General features: G+C 41.7%; 1 protein-coding gene across 3 annotated transcripts in view; it reads left to right on the forward strand.

The window, feature by feature from the left end:
• Positions 1-11,044: 11,044 nt before the first annotated feature.
• Positions 11,045-27,106, forward strand: part of Nebl (nebulette) — a 342,415-nt gene continuing 326,353 nt past the window's right edge. For all 3 annotated transcript variants that reach the window (XM_074056553.1, XM_074056555.1, XM_074056556.1), the window contains exons 1-2: positions 11,045-11,821; positions 12,988-13,082. The gene's annotated coding sequence lies outside the window, so the exon portion shown is untranslated. The remainder of the gene's footprint in view (positions 11,822-12,987; positions 13,083-27,106) is intronic.

Here is a 27,106-nt window from a genome sequence, read left to right on the forward strand (position 1 = left end):
TGAGAAGAAAACTATTTATTAAGTACATAAAAGCATAATATAGGTGATGTGCTGATACAATTGCAATTGTGCTTATTAAACTACTATGTAAAATATTAGAAAATACTGTATAGCAGAGAGATTGAGAGAGCAGGAGAGAGAGAGAGATTCCATTACTGTGGTCTGAATGTATCCTCTAACCATACATGAAATCCTCCAGGGATAGTGTTAGGAGCTGAGCCTTTCGTAGGTCATCAGGTCATTCTTGTGGCCTAATGAATGGGATTAGTGCCTTTATAAAAAAGACTCTAGAGAAGCCACTCACTCCTTCCACCATGCGAGGACACAGTGAGAAGTTGGGTACAGAAAGGGGGCCCAGTGAACCTGCCTTTAATCTTAATATCCCAACCTCCAGAACAATAAAAATGAAACTGCTATTGTTTATATTCAACCCAGTTTATGGTATTTTGTTGTAGAAGCAAGAAGAGATGCACTCCCAGCATTCAGCAGTAACTACTGTCAACATCTTAACAAACATTCTTTTGGACCTTTTAAAGCATGCGTTTTTGTGTGTGTGTGTATGTGTGCGTGTGTATGTGAACATTCTTTTGGACCTTTTAATGCATGTGTGTGTGTGTGTGTGTGTGTGTGTGTGATTTTCTATGTACATAAACACTTTTTAAAAGGAATGGTGAAAAAGAGAAAAAAAAAGGAATGATTATGTATGCACTGCTTTATCTGCTTTTACATCTAATATGGGCATAAAGATACATTTCATTTTTCTAAGTATGCATTATTAACTTTACCTGCAATTTTAACATTAAAAGTAACTTTTTGCTCTGTTGTTTTCTTAAATGATGGGAATTTAGAGAGATGCAAATGGGAATTGAACAAAACAACAGTCCTCTCACCAGGAGTCAAAACCACCACAGCACAGACCTCTGGTGCCTTTTAGTGAGATTCTCAGCATTGGGGCAGCTGGAGGGATATAACTGACATTCCCATTTTCAGCCCACGTGTTGAACTATAAAAGGAAGGCAAAATGGAAGGTCTACAAAGGTCAGACACAAGGACTTTCCAAATGGCAGAATCTATTGCAGAAACAGCTAGAATTTTATGGTTATGTATGTATGCATCATAGGGTCTGAGGAAATGGAACATTTCTGCTGCAGTGACATTCTGTGTGCTAAGCAGGGTGGTTACCTGTCTCCAGACAGGCGAGTTTTGAGGAGCCATGTCCTCTCCTACCCCTGACCACCAGGAGTCCTTCAAATGGGTGGAACCTGTATTTCTTTCTCATCAGCCACTGCCCAGAGGTGACCTCTCCATACCCTTCTGCTCTTCTTAGCAGCCAGAACAAGGGCTGTGGCATGCAGAGCTTGGGAGTTACCAGGCACATTCTTAAAATGTGAACAAAACAAAGCAAAGCCCACACCTTCTATAAAAATCCATCCCAAACTGGTTATTGCTTCCTCTTTGTTCCACCTTCTTCTCTAATGGAGCAAGAGGGGGACCATCTGAGGGACAGGTAGAGAGAGCTACCTTTTTAATAACGGTTGAGCAAGGTGGCTCCTGGTGAGATGGATAATGTCAGACAGCAGTCTCAGAAACAAAGCCCTTTTCTGCTTTGTAGATGAGTTTACTTGTTAAAATAGTGTTTATTGAGCTGGGTGTGGTGGCACATGTCTGTAATCCCAGCCCTCTGGAAGCTGGGGCAGGAGGGTGGAGAATTCAAGGCCAGCCTGGGTCTCAAAAAAACCAACTAACCAAACAACAATCACCACAAACCAAATAAACAAAAATTTATGGTAAAAAAATTTGGAAAATATAGATACAAAGGAAACCACACACTGTTAACATCTTAGCATTTACCAGTTTGATGTTCTCCATGCACTTTGATTCCTATAAAATTGACAAAAAATAGATCAGAGTGCACAACTGTTATTATAACATGCCTTTTTCACTTAACAAAATATCAGAAACATCTTTTCGTGTCACTAAATGCTATTTAACATGATGTTTTACCTTTTCGCTTTAATTTTTAAGATGTACTCTGTTTCAACAGCCGGCCCCTGTCCTGTTTTAGTTGAGCATTAATACCTATTTTTATTGGATGAAGCTGCTGAAGCCGCCGCAGCAGCAGGGGCTCAGATTTCCTTTTTATATAATGAAGGCTCTTTTCTCCATCCATCTCCATGAGCCAGCTCCATTCATTTCATTTAATTCACATTACTCATGCAGAAGGACACTTACTGATGCCTACTGCTAATGGCACATTCTGTACAGTGCACATTTGTAAAATGTTCGTAAAGAGCAGGCCCCATGCTTCCCCTCTTTGATGAGTCACTGTCAGGGAAGGAAGAGCCACCTTCCAGATCCTTCAGTGGCATCTCAGCCTTTTTTGCTGAGCAACAAGCCTGTGCTTTAGCATGGGTCGCTTCTGATGTCATGCTGCCTCAAGACATTTTCTGCTGCCTTATTCAGAATAGGAAAACATCATTCGGCAAGCTTGAGCCCACAGCACCCAGAAAAATGAAAAGCATGACCAGGGAAATATGACAAAAATGTTGGTCATGTGAACTACTCACTCAGTTTTCATTTGGCTCAGACTTCTTTGGCTTCACTCATCAAAACCTTGCCCAGCCACAATTTTCTCTTTAGGCGAGGCCTGCCAAGTGGGCCTTATTACCAGGAGCTCAACCTGTTGGTACTAAGCCCAAAAGCAGAGCTCGAGGGCTGAGGGTGGAGCTCAGGGTATAGACCGGGTCTTTGCATGCTAGAGACCCTGGGTTCTATCCCCAGCACTTACTAACCCCAAAGGTGAATTAGCAAACCTCAGGGAGATTAAGCAACCTAATTAATTTGTTAGAAAACAAAACTTTTGTCAGTGATGTAAATGACATTTGTCCTTGACGTGACTCTGCTGATTTTTCCAGTAACTTGATTTTTTTTTTTTTTTAAATGAAATGCATTTCTGGGCCTTAGCTGACTTCAGCTGCTTTGAGGCTCAGCTCAGGCCGAGGTGTCCAAGTTCACAGAGCATTGTCCTTTCTCCCCCTCTGTTTGCCCAGTTAAGTTTCCTGATCTGGGTTCCTTCCTCATGATACTGTGTACTTTCTGGGGGTGTTCAAAGTTCCTCTTGTCCCAGTGCTGCTACACACCCCTCTTCCACGCCTAAGTTCATGCCTCTCTTTTGTTTCCTTTTACACTTTAGTTCTTCCTTCCCTGTCTTCTTGCATTTCTGTCTTGGTTACTCAGTCATCTACCTCTTTCATGCTGCCACACCCAGGTTCCCAGAGCTGTGGTGGAGGCATCTGATCAGTAGTTTGGATTTCAGGACAACATGGCGTTGGTCCTGCTCTATATCTCCAGTGCAATCATCCTGCCTGGGGCCCTTCAGAATTACCAAATGCCAACCGCTGTGCAATTATTTGACTCTGACCTTGTATAGGCTACCTGCTTTCTGTCTTAGGCTGAATGAGCATCATCCTGTCCTAGTGACCACCAGAGGCATGAAGAAACTGCACTTAGTCAGGCCCAATGGAGAGGTGCTTTAAGTGTCAAGCAGACAAAATTATTTTATAATTATAAATTATTTTTATAATTTTTATAATTTTATTTTTATATTTTTATATAAAATTATTTTATAATTATATTTTTATAATTTTTATAATAACAAAATTATTTTATAATTATAATTTAGCTCTGCAAAATTAGCATGAAAAAATGTAAACTATCTAAATTTTTAAAATGTTCATCACATGTGGAAGTAATATTTTGGATAAATTGGACTAAATAGAATATATTCCTAAAGTACCTTTACTTATTACTTTAAAAAAGACAGCTACCAGAAATTTCAAAATTACACATTGGTGGCTCTCGTGTTTTTGTTGGATAGAGCATGGATAGGCCTTTGAACTGTGGGTTTTCCAAACACCAAGGACTCAGAACTCTCTTTTGAGGCCATTATGGATTTTCTTTGTTCTTATTTACTTTTGTATCTTAGAAATGGGAGTAGTATGTCTTAAAGACAAGAATATATTTATTTCTACTAATTTATCCTAAAATTAACTTCAAAGGAAAAGAGTAGTAGCTATATCTTATCTCTGATTAGATTTTAGTCTGTAGTTGTATTGAGATTTTAAAAACAAGTCTAGTCTTTCCCTCATTTTTGTTCTGGAGCTTCTCATGATATTCCGGATAGGGGAGGCAATCAAACACCTGTCGTGACCACAGCCAGGACTGATGGGTGGGCCACATGTGCTCCTGTCTAAGCCCCTTCCTCATTCCTCCAGAGCTGCTTAGATCTGACTCCAGGACAACTCAGGGGTGGACCGGTGACCCAGAGACATGAAAAGAGGAGCTGGGCCAATCAGCATGTTTTTCTTTATTGTCTGAAATGGAAACAGGAGAAGAATAAGGCTGTTATTTGTGGGAAGAAAAGAGGAAAAGATGCCAAGAGGCAGTAGGGACCATGTGTGGACATGGCCAGCCAACAAATTATGAGCAGGGAAGTCTGTCTAGGAGGAAACATGTCAGAAACACAGATGAGGGAGAGAACGAGCAAGTGGGAGGGTCAGAGAGGAGCAGACACGTGGAGGTCAGCTGCATTACGCTAATAACAGGTCACTGAAGTGAAGGGCTCTAGCTGGTTTTATTACAGGATCTGATTTTCTTTTACTTTGTGGCCTGGCTTTGCAAAGAGTCCCCTTTTTTTGAGCTGAGTTGTTCAGCTTTTCTTGTTTTTTTCATCTAGGGAACAAAATTATGAGTCTCTTTTTACTGAGAGCACTGGTTTGTCTCCGGTAACCAAAGACTGTAAAGGAAACATGTTGGAGACTTTTGAGAGTTAATGTCTACTTATCCTCCAAAATGCTTTTGAGTTTTAGGCACATTTCATCCCCTTCTCCACCCTAACTCCCCACAGAACTGTCGTCAACCTATTCCACCCTATTTTGTTTTTTTTTTAAACTACCTAAAACGATCCTACATTGGCCACAGCTAAATCATATAATTTAATATTACTCTTTAAAATGATTAAATTTTTTTTGTCCTTTTTTTGGTGCTGGGATCAAACCCAGGGCCTCGTGCATGCTTGGCAAGTGTGTATCACTGAGCTACATCCCAACCCAAAATGATTAAATTTTTTATTTGCTTTTGTGTATCTATACTAAGAGGAAGATGATCCTTTAAGTTGTCACTGAATGTAATTGCAATTCTTGCCAAGCAGGTTGGAAGTCTACTTTTCTTTGTATCTCAAAATTGCTGCTAATTAGTGAGTCAGTGCTTTGGGGTAAAAAGTACAAGCACTTACTACCAGCAATGAAAAAACAACTTATCTTTATTTCTTTCACTATTTTTGTTGACAAGAAGAACATTTTCCTTGACCTAGCTCTCAGTGGATTATAAACCATGCTGAGGTGGAGTAATTAGCTTGGGTTCCATAACAAAACGTACTAAACTAGATGGCTTAAACAACATACATTTATTTTCTCATGAGTCTGGAGGCTACAAGTCTGGGGTCAGCATAGATCTCGTGAGGACTCTCTTCCTGACTTGCAAATAGTAACCATCTCACTAGCTATGTCTTCTCATGGAGAGAAGGAAAGGGAAAGAGAAAAAGCAAGTCATTGACAGCACCAGGCTTTGGTGATTCCTCTTTACAAGGGCGCTCATCTCATCATGAGAGCTGCACCCTCATGTTTTCACCTAAACCTAATTTTCTTCCACAGGCCCCCATCTCCAAATACCATCACATTGGGAATTAGGGTTTTCACATGAGTTTTGTAGAGGCGACACAATTCATGCAGTAAAAGCAAATGTTAGTCTTAATCATACACAACTGTTTCGTTATGAAAAACATTCTTAGTGTAAGTTTTATTTCGGTAGCTTGGTATTTTTGAATTTGTCAGATGATTGAGAAAGCAGTCTTGAAATGTATGGAAAGGGCACTAATAACTGTGGTCACAGTTGTCCCCAGGATAAAATACACCAAAGGGTCCAATTTTATTGTTCGCTGTATTCGTTCAATGGCTACACAAATAGTTTAAGTTCTTCCGGGATGTTAGGCATGGGTTTTAATTCTTTATGTGAACATGTTTAATTTTTAAAAACTGTATAGCGTATGTGTCCCAGGCCTGGAGGCAGGAACATTTCTATTGATCATATTTCTAAGTCTGATTGGAGAGGGTGAAATCCTACCTCTTTTCTTGTCTTGCATGATGAGATGACAAATTTGAGGTCAGGTCATTATAGAATAATCCAAGAAAGACGTAGTTGCTTTGCTAAAGCAGAGGTGTGGAGACAGATTCAGATTGACTGACAGGATTTGATAACTGAAAAGGGTGGGTTAGGGAGTAAGGGGGATTTTGGGTTGAATTTTAGATTATTGCTGGAAAGATAAGAATGTTATTCACTGAGTTGCTCTCTATATAGGAGATTTAGAAAAAATACGTGAACTACCTATGTCTGTGTTGACATGGACAAAATTAAATGGAAAAGTGAGGTAATTATCTGAGGACTGCATGCAAAAGAAGTTCTTTTATGGGGTGGAGAATGGACGATTATTGTATTTTTACCTGTTTTATTTGAAGGTCTCCCCTTTGAAGACAGCATGGAAGGATCCTAGCCATCTTGACTTCCAGCTGATTCTTTTAGAACTCCTAGAACTCATTGTGGCCCTAATGAGAGAACAGAATTCATCCAGAGGGATGCAATTAGTTTCCTATTGCTGCTCTAATGATACAAACTAATTGACCATAAACTACACACATTTATCATCTTACAGTTCTGAAGACCAGAAGTCCTAAAATCAAGATGGCGGTAGGGCTGTAGTCCTGTTGAAGGCTCTAGGAGAGAATCTGTTTCCTTGCCTTTTCTGCTTCTACAGGTTGCCTCCATTCCTTGTCCTGTGCTTCTTCCTCCATTTTCAAGGCCAGCAGTGTGGTATCTTCAATCTATGTCTCTGAGTTCTGCTTTTGTCATCACACCTCCTTCTCTGGTTTTGACTATCTTGCCTTTCTTTTATGAGGACCTTGTGATTACACTGGGCTCACTCACCTGGCTAGTCTGTCCAGTCTCTCCACCTCAACATCCTTAACCGTCATATTTGCAAAGTCCCTTTTGCTTGGTGTGTTAGTTAGCTTTCCACTACTGTGAGAAAATACACCAGAAGATCAACTTGCAAACAATGAGGGTTTATTCTGGCTCATAGATTTGGAGGTTTCCTTGGTTGGTCCCATTACTTTAGAGCCTGTGGTAAGGCAGTATATCATGGCAGGATTTGTGTGGTGGTGGAAGACCATTCACCCCATGGTTGGGACTCAAAAGAGAAGAAGACAAAGGGGCCAAGGTCCCAATATCCCCTTTAAGGGCATGTCACAAATGGAAGTCACAAACTTCCTACCACTAGGTCCTACTACGTAAAGGTTCTACTTTTCAATAGTGCCACCAGCTGGGAACAAAGCCTTCAGCATATGGGCTTTGGGGGGACATCTCACATCTAAATATAAAGTAAATATAAAATAATCTATTCTCAAGTGATCAGGAGGGGGACATCTTTTGGGGTGGAGCATTATTTTGCCTACTATAGAAAAAGGTCTGTCTTATTCTTTATCTTTCAGTTCCAGGAGGGCTGAAATAAGGGGTCGGTGTCCCTTTTTCCTTTCTTTCCAAAGCCTGAGGTTTTGGGTCAGATTTATAACTAGGACTTGATATTTACAAATACTTTTGAGAAATCAGGGGTTCAGAGCTTATTTCGATGAGATATGTCATCTATCAAGAAATGTTTCATTATTATGTGAAGTTCATTGCTATGCTATGCTATGCTGAGGGGGACATTGAAGTGATGTAAATAAATTTTCAGCATATGTGTAAAAGCAGAATAATCCCTAAAACACAGAAAAATAGGGTAATCAGTCTAAACTCCTAACTTTAGTTTGCTCTGTGTTCTTGTGGGGGGGAGCATGTGCTTCCTACGTGTTGGAGGCTGTGTAGTGATTACCTCCTGACTCCTAGTAGTCTTTCCTGACTCCCCAGCCTGAATTAGAAGTTCTCCTGTTCTTCTATGGTGTCTAGAGTGGTTTGATTTTGTAGCATTGATTGCACTGTATTAATTCTTTGCTTACTTGTTGATCCACTGCATTGCATTTTAAGCACAGATCATTCCTTATTTTCTGATGCTTCCCTTGTGCCTGACATCTTGCCTACCAGTGATTATGTAATGAATTAAACTTCTTGAATTTCCCTTCATTTTTGAACTTTCTCATGGACTTACAAGGCTATCATACTGGTAAATGAGATAATTTCTCTTAATTGCTTAAGATATTTGGAGAAATATTTCATTAGATTATGCCACATATGGAGCTATCAAAGAAAACTGTGAGCTAAAATTTACCCTTTTCCTTTAATTTCACCTGCCAAAATGTTGGTTGGTAAAACTTGTCTCTATGGTGAATTGAGCCAACTGGAAACAACATAAACAATTTTACAGAATGCCTGACAAATAGAAGGCACCCAATAAAGCTTTAAAGAATAAGATAATGAAATAATTAGTTAATTAATTACAAGAAGAGCTTTGTGCTTTATTGGTCATTATACTTCTAACAGCACATCTTTTTAGAAAAGTAAAAATCTTGTATTTACATACAGAATCTTGTATGTAAATTTTTGACTCCTTATTGTTAATAAAGAGGAAAACATTTCCCTTCAATTCCCATCATTGGGGTATGAGTTAGGTTTTGCTGCGTTAATAATCTCAATGATTATTTCTTACTACCTTCATATGAGGCTGTGGGCTTGCTGAGATTTGGTTGGCATGGCTGGACTTACTGAACTTGGTTGTACACTACTGTCTAGACAGGTCTTCTCATTCTTGAACAAAAGTCAAAGAGGAAGCCAATACCTGAGATATGCTCTACTCAAGGTCAAGAGCCAAAGTTCAAAGGGATGGGAGAACAGGGTGATCTTTGCAAGAGCACATAAATCTGCTCTGATACAACATATGAGTTCAATTTATATAGCCTTAGTAACTAAGGTGATTATAAGGTCTTTAATAGATTCTGTATAACTAGTACTCCAGAGGGAAAAGTAAACACATTTAGGAATTTTAGCTAAAGGAAAAAAATTCAACTTTGTAAATATATAAACATTTTTATGAGGGTGCTTTATGATGGTCAGTTATTTTTTATTTCTGTTGCCCATGCCAACAGAAAAGGATTTAAATTAAAGTAGACATATTGGGGTATAGTTACCATAAGGGACAGTTTCTTGACCAGTCAAGTGAAAAGATATAGAGTGGCAAAAGGTCTCCCTAGTGGAACAATTAAATCATTTATCTGCTTGAACCGAGACTGGGCCAGATGACAGGTTTCTGTCAATTCTCTATTATTGTACTTTGAATTTGGAAGTGAAGAAGTTCTTTTCAAGACAGATGGTATTAAAATTCCTCATAAATCAGCAAAATGGCTCTAAGAAACTTAGAAGTTGGCTTGATGTGAAAATCAAGAGAGGAAGATAAAGTCCTGAGCACTTATTACTTATTCTTCAGAGAATAACACATCATGGTTAATTTTATTTTTAATGTATTGATTTGTTTTGGTCATCCTTTCTTTCAGCAAGCATTTAATTAGTACCTACTGTGTCAGTCACTATGACAGGTAGGTGGTTTGGCAAGAAATGATACAATTTGTGATTAAAACATCCAATATAATCAGCTCTAAATGTCACACATCACCATCATTCTACTTCTGAATTTTTATATTTACCATTTAAAAAAGAGAATGAGGTATTTAAACTATATTTTATGAAAACAAAAATGCTTTAAAAATTACCACCTTTCAGGGGATCATATAAATGCCTTTTCTCAGGCATTTTTTTAATGAGCTTTGAGGTGTTCTTAAAGATAAGTGATCTTTGACAGCAAATTGTCTTTTTATTTGCTTTGGAGGTGGATTTGTGAAATCAGTGGTTCCGAGATGTTGTGTTTGGTGAATACTTTGAAATAAGTCACCTCTTGTGAGAAGTCAGACAGCTCTGTATTATTCTGAGTGTGCTGGTGGTATAGCTGCCCAAGAGGCTCAGAAAGTAATAGCTTTCTTTTCTCCTGAAAAGATGCAACTATGACTTTAAAAAATTTTTTTTTGTCACAGTAGTTGCTTTGTGGCATGCCTGAGTCTTAATCCTTGTGCTACAATGGAATGTGTTTGCTTCTTTGTTGCAACCAATGTGTGATAATCCGAGCTGACTCTTAGAAATGCTTCCCAGAGACAGGGAAGGCTGAAGTTCTGGAGAGTTGCTGCTTCCTTAATCCTTGCATTAGGAGGGCAGGAGTTTAGGAGGACAGGAGCTATTTGGTAACTCCACCATTATTTCCATTTTGTAGATTGGAAAACAGGCACAGAGAGGCTGAGAATCTGTTCAAACTCACAAAACTAGTAAACGGTACAGTCAGGCTTTGAATCCAGCTCGTATAGCTCCATTTTACTGCCTTTCATAAAGCAAACCCAATAAGCTCCGCTCTCCTTAAAACGAAGAAATGATTGCTGCTTCGTTTGGTTTCATCCTATCCTTCCCCTTGATTTTCTGGCTCCTCGGGTTTGAACCACGAGTTTGTAGTTGCTTCTTTTAACACAAGTGCAGAACTTTTCACAGATCTTTGTGGTGCTTAATTGCAGAAAGCGTACAGTGTATACACACACACTTAAAAAGAACGACGGCTGTTTATTAATCAAGGGAGGTTTGATTCGGGCCTGTCATGACCAGTCATTCTTCAAGGAGGGGCGAGAGCCAGGGAGGAAGAAGGTTCTTCCCCATCCAGGGTGCACGCATACACGCGAGTACGCGTCCTCTGGGAAGGGGCCGTGGGAGTCAGCGTGGCACAGCCCCCTGAGCCGCGGGGACCTGAGTCTCTGGGTTCCCGGCTGATCTCGGAGCTCCTGGCCCCAGCAACGCGTCGCTGACCGTGGCCGGGACAGCCTCCGCCCGGGGGACTGGGCGCTAGGAGGGAACGTTGGTCTTTTGAGCTGGAGGAGGAGCGTGGGTGCATCCTGGCCCCATATCTGCTGCGACTTCTGGGTGCTAAGGGACATCAACCTGGGGGAAGAAGAGCAAGGAGCAAGGGCAGACTGTGCGCGGTGTGAGCCCTTGCTTGCTCCGATCTGCCACCCCATCCCTTACCTCCCCCGCCTCGCTCGGTCCCCCGCCACCGCCCACCTGGGCGCCCAGGGCTGCGGTGACCGCGCGGCGCTCGCTCCCAAAGCGGCATCCGTGGCTGTCTGCCGAGCTCGCTGGGTCCTTGCTCCCCCCCTCCCCCGCATCGTCCTCCTCTCCCCCCACCCGCGGTGCCCGACGTGCTCGTTCACTGCCACTTCGGTCGGGGCGCGCCGGTGGGTTTGGCCTGCGCGGCGACGACGGCGGCGGGGGAGCGAGTGAACGCGAGGGGCGGGCGCAAGTGCCTGTGAGTCACCGGTACCTGGGGTGCGAGCGACGCAGAGCCAGCGGCGCGGAGCCCGAGCCGGAGCCGAGCGCGAGAGCCCGAGAGCCGGAGACCCAGAGAGCGCGGCCCGCCCCAGGCGACAGGCCCCGCCGCGCCCCCATCGCGCCCCGCCAGGCAGGCTCGCCCCGATCCCCGCGCCCACTCCCCACCCCGGCGCACGGCGCCCGAAGCCCTCCCGCCTGCCCGGAGGCGGCGCGGGGCTCGCCGGGGGATGTCACAGCGGCTCCTCGGAGCCCCTAGTCGCCGCCGCCGCAGCCACCGCCCGTGGGAACCGCGACAATGAACCCCCAGTGCGCCCGCTGCGGAAAAGTCGTGTATCCCACGGAGAAAGTCAACTGCCTGGATAAGGTGAGCGAGGGGCACCGGGCCAGCCCGAGCTGCGGGCCGCGGGGCTGCACCTGCTCCGAGAAGTTTTGGCACCTGGGATGGCAAGGGATGAGCGGGTCGGTGTTTGCGTGTGTCTTGGCACAGGGGCAGGGCGCGCGAGGGAAGACGACCCGCCCAAGGGTCGCGGATCACGCTGGGTGATTGGGGATGTTGGCTTTTGTCGGGGTGGGGGCTGCGTGGCATCCGCACAGCTGCCGGCCCGGGACACCGAGGGACCAGGCTGGGCACCCGAGGGGACAGCTCGGCCAGCCGCGCCCTCTCCCACGTCCACTTTGCCGCCCCGTACTCTCTCCCCCACCCACCGACCCCAGCGCCTCCCGTGACCGAGGCGAGGGAGAAAAGCAAATAGTAATTAATATGTCATAGGGCGGCCGCTGCCGCATTGCTAAGAATAATCCGCCAGCTAGATTCACGGGTGTCTGATCCACCCGGGTGGGGAATTCCAGAGGAAGTGGCTTTAGTTGGGTCCCTCCAGCTCTGCCTTTCCTGTGTGTGGATGGAGTTGTACAAGCTGGGAGAGAGACCCGGGCACAAATCGTGAGTGATTGATAATTGAAACCAGCCGGAGGCGTCCCCAGTGAAATTTGCATTAGGTGACACAAACGCCTCTTTAGAGCAAGCCGTCATCCCGACAGTCAGGCTGCGTCTGTCCTGTAATTCAGTGGAAGCTGGGCAGGGATGGGGGACAAGGATACTTAGTCTGTCTCTTGCCATCGCGGGTTGCCTGACTTCCGGTGGACACAGGTTTTATGGAGATCCTACAAACCCTGCGTTTAGTCACTTTGGAATCCTTTTCTCTTTGAAGCCACTCCATGGGCCCCATGTCTCCACTAACCAGCTTAGAGTTCCCTTTTGGCTGCTCATAGCAGAGCATTATGAACAGAGCCTTGGTAGTTCTTCCATCGTGAGTCTGAAGCTGAGATGGGATTAATTGAAAACTCTACTTTAACAGCTGCCCGATTTAGTTACTGAAGTGAATGTAGGTAATTGCAGGGACTGCGACCTACAGTCATTTCTGTAGTGTTTTCAAATACGGGGAACGTGGTGCATTAAAACACCTTCCTTCTGTAGCCATCCTGTTCAGCACTGACATTGTCCTCACATTTTAAATATTTATTTTTTTTCAGTATTGGCATAAAGGATGCTTCCATTGTGAAGTCTGCAAGATGGCTCTCAACATGAACAATTACAAAGGCTATGAAAAGAAGCCCTATTGTAATGCGTAAGTATTGCCAGTGTGGTATGCCAGGTGTGGCACAGCACGAGAGAGCATAAAAGTCAGTAGAGCTGCCTGTGCTGAAGAATTGACTCACTGTGTCACCCAGGTGTGCTGGTGGCCAATTACCTGTTTATGCCACACTCTGGGACCATGTATTTGTTGAAGGTCACTGCATTTATGTCTTGCTAATAGGAAGGCTAATTTGTGTGAATCTTCTGCCAGCTTAGTTTTTTGAGGCTCATAGCATTACAGAGGTAGGGACATTTATGAGAAGCTGCAGAACTTACCCACTGAGAATGTGTGGGCTCTGATGTGCATGTCAGGTAGATTTCCATTTTAATCATATGTCAATTTCCATTTTAATCATTGGAGGTTGCCATCTTGCAATTTTACATCTGAACCTCGTTGCTAGGGAAAGGAGTCTTTGCTTGCTTGGTCTTAGTTGAGACCATACTAGGGTTTAAACCGAAAAGCAAAGATTGGGACCTGGGTAGTCCAGGCTGGTTGGTAGTAGGTCTGTTGCAGAATTTCTATAGTAGACGGTGTTCTTTCGGCTCTCTGATAGTAGGTGGGAAATTAAAGAAGTTAGCTTTCTTTGGTAGGCTTTTCTGGAGGCACACTTCCAGCCTATAGCAGTGGTAATACAGTGCTTACCAGGAGTCAGGCTGTGTTCTTAGCACTTTATGATACTTTCTTATTTAATCTTTACCAAGACCCTGTAAGTAAGGCAGGGACACTATTATCCCCATTTAGCAGATAAAGAAACTGAGGCATTGGGGGGATAAGCCTCAAGATGGAGCTCAGAACTGAGGGCTGCCTTGGGGCTTGTATTTTGCCTCACAGTTTTCAGCTGTGGGTTCTTGGTCCTGATTGTTGAGCTTTTCTCCTCCCAGTTTCCCTCTGGGGCTAGCCTGGTCCAGAGACAGCAGAGGTCTTTTGGCTGGAGTATCCTCAGAGCATCCTTCTGCGCCACCCCCCCCCCACTTCCAGTGTTTGAAGTGGCTTCATTGGGGTCTCTGGGAATCATCACGTAGCAGAACTGCATCACCGCTGGCAGCAAATTTTGGGTAAACAAATATAATGTGCTCAGACCTCTTTGGTAAAGAACTTTACAAAATTTGACTGGCGGAGAATTAAAAAAAAAAAACTTTTTAGAAATTCTCCTTGTGTTTCCTTCAGGCCTAGTTTAGTGCTCATAAGCAGACCAGAGACTTTCCAAGAACTCAGAAAATGGGGTTATGAAGTCCATAGATACTCCCCAAACTTGTTTTCAACCCTCCAGACCATGCCTCTTATTGGGAAGATGTGAAGCAAAGGTGAGGTTTTGGTGTCATGGTCTCTCCTGCTTCCCTTAAGGAGAGGTATAATGACTGGTTACAGATCAAAGGGAGGCCTAAGGAGAAGAGAAGGGCCCAGACAACCCATAAACAAGTTAATTGTTCTTTGGTTAAAGGAAAGTGAACCATTATTCCTGTAACTGTTGCAGCTTGCAGCCTGATTCCATCAGCTTTACGGACCACAACAGAATTCTTTACAGCTCAGTAGCCGTGGAGTTTAACCCAAGTGCTAACAATGTCTTCGGGTGCCCCGGTGGGCTTAGGAGGGTTCAGGCTCAAGAAGGAAAGAGAGAAAAGGAGGAGGAAGTAACAATTGCAACAGGGATGAGACATAGAGAGTTGAGTGAGAGAGAAAAATGACAAAAATCAAAGGACAGAACAAGATGCAGCTGATGTGGACTCATTGACTGCACCGGGCCCCTTGAAAATTCAGAGCTTTCTAGTTAGCTTAAATTGGGCTTAATTAAAGAAAAATAACAAGCCAGGTGTGGTGGTGCGTGCCTACAAATCCCAGCACTTGGGAGGCTGATGCAGGAGGATCTTGAGTTTGAGGTCAGCCTGGGCTATGTAGTGAGACCCCGTCTCAAGAAAAGAAAAGAAAAGAAAAGAAAAGAAAAGAACAACAAAAAATACAAAAAACCAGACTCTGCGGTAAGTTGAGGATGAATCAGGAGGGGCTAATTTAATAGCAAAGCAGTGCCCAGAAATGGTAAGATTTGGATCCCAAATAAAAGACTATTTATAAATAAGAAATACCCTGCTGTCTGATTTCATAGGCTTGAGTTGTATTTTTAATACTTTTGGTACTTCTAAATCCAATGTTTACATATTTCTTAACATTTCTTATGATTTGACTATTTTATTAGTAACTGTAAGTCAAATTTTAAGGGTAGCACCTCAGAATATTTGGTTAATATTGAAGCTGATAGTTCATTGAGTAGATAAAGGGAAGATAGGAGTCCATTTTTAATGGGTAAGTGAATAGAGACCACTAATATTTTAAATTTGTTTAATTTAGCTTTAAGTTCAGATCATTGCTTAATATACTATCTCCAGAAAACAAGGCCTGGCAAGTTGTAGGTTTGTCTGCCTTGAGGATTCCAGGCTTGAAGGCATCTGTTGTTCTCAACCCATATTTTTCTAAGGGCATGTATTGCTATGTAATCTGGTCCATGTGGATTATCCTCTGGGGATCCTGATGCATCTGCTGTAATTCAGGGACGTTTGTCAATCAGCTGTTCAATGGTCATGGCCCCAATGGTGGTCATAACTTGTCTGGGTCAATGGAGAAAAATTGATTCTCTAATGTGTATGGCTCCCAGAAAATGAAACATTCATTGTCCATGTAAAGCAGTATTTTATCTGTACCTGCTTTGGCAATACACACATAGGCTTAAATGAAAAGACCAACCTTCTTCCCTTGTCATTTCTTATGGTGAAAATGGTTGAAAGAATACTATTATTCCTATGTCGAATGTATCTTTCATTATGGGGCTGAAAGGCACAAGTATCTGAGGCAATTGGTTCTGGGATCCCTGGAACAAATCCTCCCCCCCGCCATCACAATCTGTGTATGCTCAAGTCCCTTGTAAAAAATGGTGTATTTGCATATAGTTTACATGTGTGCTTCCATATACTTCCAATCCTCTCTAGATCACGTATAATACTTAATACAATGTAAATGCTGCATAAATAACTGTTACACTGCGGTGTTTAGGAAACCATGGCAAGAAAAAAGTCTGTACATGTTTAGTCCAGATGCAGTTGTTCTAATATTTTTGATCTGTGATTAGTTGAACTTGTAGATGTGGAACTTACAGATAAGGAGGATCAACTTTACAATGAACATGTGTATACCTTTCCCCAAGATTCAACTTGTATTAACATTTTGCCATGTTTGTTCTATACTTTTATATATCTAATTATATGTACAATTTTTTGATGTTGTGGGGTCATTTGTCAATTTCATACAGTATAACATCCAAATGTCATGCTATGTAACATTTTATCCCTAAAACCTACAACATGCTCTAAGAAGAAGGACATTTTCTTAAGGAATCATAGAACCATTATCAACCTGAAGAAAATTAATCAAAATTTCATAATAACATCTATATCCTTCCACATTTTCATTTCCCCCTTTGTCCTTTTACATCTTTTTTTGTTGTTGTTATGAAAATGACAACTTTTTGTGGTTATTAGAAGCTTAACATCAGTTATTCAATTTCTGCTGTCATTTCTCTTGGCTTATATAATCTCAGTTTTCAGGATGAGTACTTAAGTAGCATTCCTTGTGAAAATAACACACAAAATTAACTTCAGGACCTTTAAAATAAACAGTAAGAATATGTTTAAAAATTTGAAAGCATGAACATAGACATTTAGAATTATTTTAAGAAAATAAGAGCTTGTTGTTTTAATCAGTACCTGAGGGCATTTTAAATGGAATGAAGTAGTGAGTACTTCTTTGGTTTAGATGTGTTGCTTGTTTGTATTCTCATGTGTTTAGAGAAGAAACAAGTATTCTGTTTGATTTTAGGCAAAGGAGAACATGTATAAAATATAATTTACATGATATTTAAATTTTGATCTTTTGATAGAATGATCAAAGTATAGTATATACTAGATGTAAGACTGAGCATAATACACATTTAGTTCTAACACAGCAGTGCATGCTATTAAAATATTTAAAAACAAACCAGTCTACTTGAGTACGTGCCATGTTTTATAAGCCTGTATGTTTCATAAGCAGGCAGTGGATTCCTTAGCACATTCAGGATTTTCTTCATCTTAGAACTTGCAAAACAAAGAGAACCAAGCAATACTCTTATTGCTAAGAGGTGCTGAGAAAATAACACTGGCTGATTAGACAAAAAAAACATAGCTCGTATTTATAAGGGAATTTATGTGCCAAGTTAAACTATGCACATTTTGCTACTCAATATGGTTCATAAAAATATAAACCCCAAGGCCATTTGTCAGATTATTTAATTTGTTATGTGCAAAAGTCAAAATTGCATTTATGATGTGTTTGTAAAAAAAAAAAAAATCCATGAGCTTGTAGACTTTTCTGAGCTAATACTGCTTAGAAATAGCAAAGCTAGTGACTGGCCAGTTAATATGCTTTGCCAAATGTCACACTATCTTAGGTCTGGGGAGAGACCAGGTAATGATGCGGTGGTGTATATGACCTTACCAATAATTTCCCCAAATTACACCTTCTGCAGAATTTTCTTCAGGCTCAACATTTGTCTGAATGTTCACATTTAATATATCTTGAATCCATGTCAAACGTATCTTTAATTATGGGACTAAAAGAACACAAGTATCTGTGGTAAGTATGTTTAGTCACCCTTCCAAACAAGATTCCCTCCCACCAAAGTGTCTCACTTAACATGATTTTGGAAGACTTAAAAATGAAACAGCAGGCGCTATGTATTGCATTTACTTCCTGTCTGGCTGGGTTAGCAATCCTCCTCGTGAATATTCATTGACTCTCCAGCCTGGAAGATGCTGATCTGGGCACTGCTCATTATGAGCTGCCCAGAATGGTCAGCGCACTTCTGCCAGCCTGTCTTGAGAGTGCTTATGTAGGCCAAGGCTCTGATGTCTCTCCCCATTTCTCTGCTGGTCACTCCTTATAAGTCCTTATTCTGAGGTTATCAGAGGACAGGGAAGGAAATGCAGTGAAATGTAAACTGAGTTTCCCCACCACCTTTCCCTTATCTCTGTTTTGGCCTCCCAAATTTGGTTCTATAACACTCTGAAGACTTGAGTTATTTCAAGGGGATTTATGAAATTCCTGCTATTAAGCTAGCTGTGATTGCTCAAGAACTTTCTGTGAAGTGCAGCATGTTGTAATTGGAGCTTTGGAGCATGACAGAGCTGAATTTGAGTCCTGGCTCCATCCTGTCTTACTGAGCAAGTCTCTGGATCACTAATCTTCAGTTTTTTCACCTGTAAAATGGAAATAGGAAGGCCAGACTCACACAGTGGTGTGGGGATTAATGAGATGATGCGTGTGTAGGGTCAAGCCCAGGTCCTGGCATGTAGCAGACTTTCAGTAGACAGTGATGCTCTTCTTTCCACAGTAGGACTTTTTAATGGGTGAAGAACGAGTATAGATAGAAAGGAGATAAGGAAGTGCATCAAATAAGTAACAGGTAGTCACATCTATTGAAAGGTTTACACCAAAGTGTATTTTGTTGTTGTTGCAATGCTGAGGCCTTATGCATGCTAGGAAGGTACTCTACCACTAAGCCTACATACCCAGCCTCTATACCAGTTTTTCACACTGTGAATTACCACCCATTAGAAGGTTGTAGCCAGAATTCAAAGAAATAAAAAAATAGCAAGAGAAAAGAAAATATCAGAGCACATTAGAGTAGTAAAAAAGAATATTGTTTTGGGAAACTTTCTTTTTCAGTGGTATGAGTACATGTGTGCACTGAATCATGATGTAAATATATTATGTGTTGAAAGTGGTGGTTGAAAAGTTGAGAAACACTAGTTTAGCACCATGTTCTTTATACCTTGTGCGTTAGAGAGTGTTGGAAGTTGCCAGTAAGTACAACATGGACTCCTGTGGGCAATGCTTTCTCCCTCTGCCTGCTGTGCCAGCCACAGCCAGTCCCATACAGTGCTCCTTCAGGTTTCAGCCAGGCATTTACAGCCTGTGCCTCACCAGGCAGGAATCACATGCTTTCCTGGCTGTAGTTCCTTCTAGGGGGTCTGTCTTGTTTATCTGCTGTTCCCAGAGCCTAGCACTTAGAAGATGCTCTCAATTAACATAGGTTGCCTCAGTGACTGTGTATTATGATAGCATTTCAGAATGTGGTTCTGCAGTTAGCTCAGGGTGAGGTCTTCTGGGAGACAGAAGGTGGGCAATCTAGGAGAACTAGGTTTAGGTTAGACTTTGGGGAAGCCTGAATAGTGGTTGCTAATAAGGCTTTACCAAGTCTGAGCACCAAGGAAATAAAATATCCCTATTGATGGGACAGGCTCACAAATTCTAGTCCATAATTAATGTGGCAGAATTTATTTTCATTGCTTAGAGGTCAGTTTCAAGTTATGATGCCTTTCTAAAATTATTCCTTATTGATGGTTATTTATTTTCTTCTAAGTTTAATTATATTCTGTAAAATGGGAAAATATTTTTTTCCTAATAGCAACTTTGCAGAGGTTAAATGGGAAAATGTTTATAAGCCTTAGTACATTAAATGACACCTATTTGGTACCCAAGTGTCAGTCCATTCCTTTATTTATAATAACAAATTGAAACTTGAGGTTTCATTTCTCCCTTCAGGACAGGAGAGAATGTGACAGTTTTTATGGGAGGGTACTGTGGCATGTAGGAGCACTAGTTACCATCTTTAGAATATGCCTCACCTGACTCCTAAGTTGCACTCCGCACTGAAAAATTAGAGCTTTGCTCCTTGCCATACTATCTGATATTAAAGAATTTTTTTGATTGTTATAACTTGGTGATTGAAAAGAAGAGAGGAACACACTTTGAGCCATATGAAAAGGTTCTGGTGTATATGTGAAATGCTCTGCTTCATTGACGAAGTCTGATGCATTTTAGTGTCTTTTGAAATCATAGCAAAGTTCTGTTCCACTTGAAAATGTTCACAAAAGTTGCCTTTGAACCCTGGCTTCTGTCTCTTTATGATGATGTATTTATTATGGCATGGTGTCAGAGTAGAAGAGATTTTGAGCTGAAGCACAGCAAATATCTCCTGAATCATGGTGAAGGGCAAGGTTAATGCCAGATATAGACGTGTGCGTTTAAAGGTACATTGATTATGTGTCAAGGAGCTGGCATAAGGGTGCATTTTGGTATCTCCGCTTTAAATGTTTTCAGATGAATGCCTTACAAAGTGGTTCCTGGGCATGTCAGGGAGTGAGAGAGATACGGACACAGCCAGGCATAGCACCCTGTCCTCCAGCTCACCCCCCACCCCGACAGTCTTTAGAGGAAGGAGAGGTTGAATTTCTTTTCTTTTCCTTTCTGTTTCTGCTGTATAGTTTGTACGACTAGGCAGACCTAGGCTTTTAGCTATAAGAGAAGTGGGGCTTTCAATAATATTTATGAGCTGAGTACCCAGCACATTTCAGAGACTAAGTAAAAAAGATTGTTATTGATTCTTCCTTGCTCAGGTTTGCTGTTGGAATCCAGCAAAGTTCTGCTAATGAATTGAATGGTTCTGCAGGCCTCTCTAGTCAAACTAGATGGGACACAGACATAACCTTGAAAGAGGAGCTTGTGAAAGGACCAGGTTTGAATGGCAATGATTGTTGATTGCAGCACTGGAAGCCCAGTGTTAATTTTATTTAAGGTTAGCTTTGCATTTTCTTAGTGGAGTCCTGGAGGGAGTGGCCTTGTGTTTAGTTTCTGTATACCTCTCCACACTCTCTGTTGATTCACTCCCATTGAATTCTAGGAGGAACTTGAAGATAAGTAGTTTGATGTGTGCATTCCTGGTTCACATCGATTGCCAGCTAGACTGGTGGTCTGTTATACTTCTGCATCGGCTCAGCAGTCTAAAAAGCCATTTAGACAAAAAAGTCCTTGAGTAGCTCCCCTGATGCTCACCATCCATCAAAGGCAGGTGCAAACCAAATGCAGAGAACTTGGAGCAATAGGGCAGCTGTGCACAGCCAAGGGGTTACAGATCTGGGATGTAGAAGGGTTGTCTGCCAGAATTGCATGTGGTCTTTAAATATTACTTATCTATTAATTAAGAAAATGAACTCCACCAAGTTCAGGTGATGCACAAGATGGTAGTATTTAATAAATGCCACGTCAGTCCTGAAGGGCGTACCTATCAGTAGGTGTATTTTTGATGGTCTGTTAGTTTGGATAACCTGTGTCATACTCTTCCCACAGCCTGCCCAGGTTCTTGAGCCTCCTGTATCTCTGACATCTTCCATGCATCCCTCCCCTTTTCCCCCATCCCTCAAAATTCACTCCTTTCCCCTAAGCCTGGTTCATCTCTAGCATGTTTGGCTAGTGACCTTATCATTGTCCCCTAACTGGTCTCTCTGTTCCAGTTTTTCTCTTTTTGAATGTCTTTCCTGCCACCACAGTTACTTTTCAAAATATGATTTGGGACACACTATTCTTTGTACAAACATCTTTAATGACTTCCTATTTTCTACAGAAAAAAAACCCCAAAACAAATTGGGTTTCTGATAAATAATCAGAACTTTTCACAATCTTCTTTCCTCTGCCCACTACCATGTACCCTCTTCCTCATCAGCCACACAGGGCTGCCAGCTCTGAAGCCTTCATCAAGTATCTTAACTGCATTCTCAATAGTCTCACCTGTAGAATGGGTATAGTAATAGACTCTGCTTCATAGGATTAAATTTTCATTGGAATAACCAAATAATAAGCTTGACAGAAATTCAGGCACACAGTAAGAAGTTAGTAAAATAGATATGATTTTCACCATTCTGACTAAACTCAGTGAGTTGACTCTGTGTTGTAGCTAATCTTATGACTTCCTGAACAAGAGTTACCTTCATCTTTACGGCTCTGACCACCTGTGTGAAGGTATTCAGAATCTCTTAGTCAACTAGTGGAGTCTTTGTAATTTTTATACCTCAATTACATTACTTATCAGAAAGCCTGCCTTGTATATAGTTGTGTTTGCCTGCTCATTTGAGGTTGTTTACTGCTGAGATTGGACTGTGGAAGTTCTCAGCCTGGGGTTAGAGGTTGGTTGGGGGCAGGGCAGGAGAAGTCAGCTGCCAGAGGTCTGTTTCTTTCAGGGACTCTTTCTGGCAAGTGTTAAGGTTTTGAGTGGATGCTGCAATACTGCAAAGCAATGCAGATGCTAACCACCTGGAGTTGGCATCCACTCCTCAAGTTGGGGCATAGTCCTCAACAAGACTGCCCCCACTTCAGATGCTAGCCGCAGTTCGAGAGTTCCCAGAGCACCTCCACTTCTGGCTAAATGACCGCAAATTTGAGAGTTTCTGTAATCGTCTCACATAAGATCATTAGTGTGGAAGTACTGAACTTGAGATTAGTGTTTTATCATATGCAGCACAAATCAGGACCAGTCAAACGAAGAGACACATAGTGCTATGTCTGAGAGGGTCCTGGACATGGAGCTCCCCTATCTTTGCTCCATGAGATTAGGATGTGTTACCTTTCTGGCACACTGATGCATTCATCAACCAGGAAGCTCCACCGAGCTTTGGTATCCAGAGTATTTATTGGAGTTTCATTACATAGGGATGATTGATTGACTCATTGGCCATGTGATTGTTCAGTCTCCCGCCCTCCCCCCTCCCTGGATGAGGTTAGCCGATATCACCCCACTCAAAGCCCCAACCTGATCATATGGTTGGCTTTCTGGAGTGGCCAGCCCTACCGTGAGCCATCTTGATAGTGTATACCCAGATGTGGTCCAAGACGTTTGTGAGTAACAGAGAAAGCTCCAGTGGGAAATCCCAAGTATTTAGATTATCCCTCCCGAGAACCAGACTAAGGTCAATCAAATTCATTCGTGTACAACAGTTGTGCTCTTCCTGTCTCCATCGAAGGTACTATTTGTTTATATTGTGAACTTTCCTTTCCCATGATGACGTTAAGATCACTGTCTTATTTGGTCACTCAATATAAACAGTTTGCTGCCTGCAAACAGGAGGTTGGGTGGGAGATCTTGCTATGAGAAGACCCTCAGAATAGTTCTCTAGATTTGGTTTTGATAAATAAGCAAGTCTTTCCTATAAGCAAAGTACATTTTTTTTCCCACTACTGGAATTGAACTCAGGGCCTAGTGGTTGGTTGGCAAGCATTCTACCACTTGAGTCATGCTGCAGTCCTTTTGCTTTTAGTTTCTTTCAGATAGGGTCTCAAGCTTTGCCCTGGCTGACCCTGGACAGAGATCCTTCCAACTCTGCCTCCTGAGTAGCTGGGATTACAGGTGTGTACCACTATCCTCCATTGCAAAGAACATTTTTGAAGGTAGGAATGGTCCTAATTGACTCTGTGTGCTCCAGTACCTGCCGTGTGCTTAGGGAACAACCCCTATACAGAGCAGATTTCCAGCTACCTTTCTCAGGAGCACAGTGAACTCTGTGGCTACCTGAGCAAGACACCTCTGCCTTATGCTGGGTACCCCTAACCAAGACAGCCAACTCAATGAGAAGGAATGGACCTTTCTTCCATAAGGAGCCATGTAGTGACTCCAGTCAGAGCCAGCTACAATTGGACTGCTAATGCACGTGACCAGTAGCAAGCACTTCTGCTTAGTTAAAATATTGAAATTTACAACTAGATTACTGATTATTGACATACATTTGAACAACCCACAGCAAGAATACTGTTGTCTATAAAGGTAGGTTATAAAAATCACTTTGTTACGACTCTATTTTCCAAAGTCTTTATGAGCAAATCCCATGTTTTAGACAAAAGACCATATATGCAGTCACTTGCACATCTTATATATGTATATTATATATATATATATGTATATATGTATATATATATGTATATATATATATGTATATATATATATATATATATATACATATATATATATACACACACACACACACACATATGAAAAAAATATATATCCTGGAAATTGCTTTTAATTTCTTAGTTCCTAAACTTTAATCAGGAATTAATGAACCCATGCCCTGAGAAGTGAATGGTCTTTGCATTCATTCATGGGAGAATTTTATTTTCTCATGTGATTTTCTTTAATGTTCTGCCTTTTCTCTCCCATTTCCAGAACTTCTTCACAACTTAGTAGGCTATGTATCCCCTCCTCTGCCCCATTTCTGTTTCTCTGTCCTCTCTACCTTGTTCTGTTTAAAGTCTTTTCTGTTGCCAGTGACGTAGCTCTCTGATTTTCTTAACATTACGTGAAATTCTATTTAAAGCTTTCTAGATGCTTCAGGCACATAATAATTAAGGGTTATTCCTGTCGGGAATAGAAACACCATATTAGCAGATCTTCCTCTGAGGCTGCTAAAGAAGGAAAATCCTATTTGGAGGGCTTGCCTCTGAGGTTTTTTTTTTTTTTTTTTAAATGGTAGTTATGTAACATTGGGTTTAATTGGCCAGGAGATGGGAAGCTGGTTTGTTTATGTGTTCTTGTGTTCTAGTCACCTGAGGGACAAGTTGCTTGTGCAAGGAGGGACTGCTGTCCTGGATGTATCCACATTATGGCAGTTTGTCAGATGTTGAAAGAAAAGCACATTGTTGTTTCTTTTATACAGTGATGGGTGTATAATAGACACTGGAGAAACATGTGTTGGTTGACTTTAAAATATTTATTCCAAAGGAAATACAGAGTCCTATATCTGAGAGCAGGCCTCCTAGGTTTGGCTTCTCTCTCTTGTGTATCCTTGTGGGTCAGAAGAGATTGCCACCCAGGATTTAAAAATTAATTTAATAGTAGGAGGAAACAGGTGGTCACATAAAAGCGGAACCTGAATGGAGGAAGGATCAGTAGTTCTCACAAGAGATCAACAGGGGATTATTTATAATCTCACATCTGCACCAACACATGGACACCAAAGAAAGCACACAAGATCCAGAAGTATGGGAATGAGTTTATAATTACATTGTGACAACACAGTGACTTGCTGTACTGAAAAGAAACATGTCTAGCAGGTGAATCTGTGTAGACAAAGAGACTTGAAGGCAAAAAAAGAAAAATGACTATTTGAATGAGGATGAAATGAAGGGGACTCTGAAGTGACTTGATTTCAGGGCTCTATATAGGATCCAGACTGAAAATGGGCAGTGCCTTTTCAATTTGTCACTTTGGCACAGTGAGTTATCTGCTGAAAGTGAGGGAGAGACCATCAGTTGATTTCTGGCTTTGCTTTTGCTTATACTTTCACTGCTTTCCAAAACTGCTTTGGACTGAATTTGGAAACCAAGTGCAAATTGGGTGTTAGGATAGTGGTTGCGAGGACTTTGGGGCAAGTGGTCTGTGTGGTTGAAGTTCATGAGAATGAAATGTAGAATTGCTGGTCGCACCACAACCAGACTTTGGGAAAATTTATCAGCAGTGTAGGAGAAGAGGGAGGGCTGTGTTGTTCCAGAAGCTCTAGGTTCTGAGAACTCGATGTGGATAGGAACCACATAAGCTTTACTCTTTCTAGCACATTCCTTGGCTCACAGTTGGCCTTTAATACAGATTTACTGAGGAGACAGAAGAAGGTATGTTAGTCAGCTTTCTATTACTGGAGTGAAGTTCTGTGATAGATAAACTTATATCTAGAAAAGGCTTATTTTGGCTTATGGTTTTGGAGGGTTCAGTCTATGTTTAGGTGAATCCTTTGCCTGTGGAGCCTGTGACGAGGCAGCACGTCATGGCAGGGAGTGCGTAGTGGACAAAGCTGTTCACCTCATGTTCAGGACGAAAGAGAAAAGGAGGAAGAGCCCCAAATCCTGTAATTCTCTTCGAGGTCATGCCCCAAGTGACCCTCCTCTTACTGGTTCTACTACTTCCTGATGGCATGAAGCCGGGAACCAAGCCTTACGCATACATTTGGGGAACATTTTCTTTTTGTTTTGGGGCAACATTTTGGATACAAACTATAGCAGAAGAAATAAAGAGAGAGATGACTCAAGTGAGAAAGAAGACTTTGAAAACTAAGTTCTGATAGGAAAAGTAGTCATCTTACTGACAGAAAAGGGAGAATACATTTGTAAAAAAACAAAAACAAACAAACACAACATAGGGTATCCCAGGAAATTTCTGTACAACACACAGTTTAAAGGATAGACGATTGAGAGGGAGAAGCTCAACCACCAGGGAAGCTAAAGGCCAAAGTAAGCAATGCTTTGTGTAAAAATCTAATGACAAAGAAAGGAGTTTCCAAGAAAAAAAGATGTTTTTGTTTTGCTTTTGCAGTGCTAAGGATTGAACCCAGGGCCTTGCACATGCTAGGCAAGTGCTCTGCCACTGAGCTATACCCCAAGCTCCTAAGGAAAAAGATGAACCCTAGCTTGGGAAAGACATCATGATAATAAACAATGACAAAGAAAAAAGTAGAGCTATCTGATTCTTATTCACTTTTCATCTTTCAACTAAGAAGAACAGAATTACAACTAAAAACATTCACAAACATCATTAAGAATTTAAAGTAGGGCTGAGGGTGTAACTCAGTGATAGACTACTTGCCCAGTTTGTGCAAGGCTCTGGCCTTGGGTGTAACACCACCATTGTCACCACTACCAACGATGACCACCACAACAAAGATAGTACAAGTTAGGAGAACCAGTACTAAGAAAACATCAGGTCTTTCTTCAGGCTAAAAGGAGTTTGAATCTCTAGACAAGGAAGGGTAGCATCTCAGTGATCTGGGAGTACCCTGCTGATTTTGGTCCTGGAACTAAAACTGTGGCACCATGGCCCCTGGGGCTTAGTAGGGTTTGTTACTGTTCCTCACTGTGTTTCAGTTTCCCTGTAAAGCAGTGATCAGTCACCCCACCTGCAAAATGAGCGTGGTGTCTCAATGGGCGGTAATCATGGTACCCATGGTGTCATCTAACTGTAAGAAATGCATGAGGTAATCTATGTGAGTAGTCGACACAGTGTAGACACTGTAGAAGTGTCAGTTGTATTATTGCCTATTTTTAAGAAATTATCTGCAAAAGAGAACTTTGGGGATGGGAAAATTTTCCATGTAACTTTTAAAAAGGGGAAGAGA

Source organism: Castor canadensis, chromosome 15, assembly GCF_047511655.1.
Source record: "Castor canadensis chromosome 15, mCasCan1.hap1v2, whole genome shotgun sequence".
Classification (NCBI taxonomy): domain Eukaryota; kingdom Metazoa; phylum Chordata; class Mammalia; order Rodentia; family Castoridae; genus Castor; species Castor canadensis.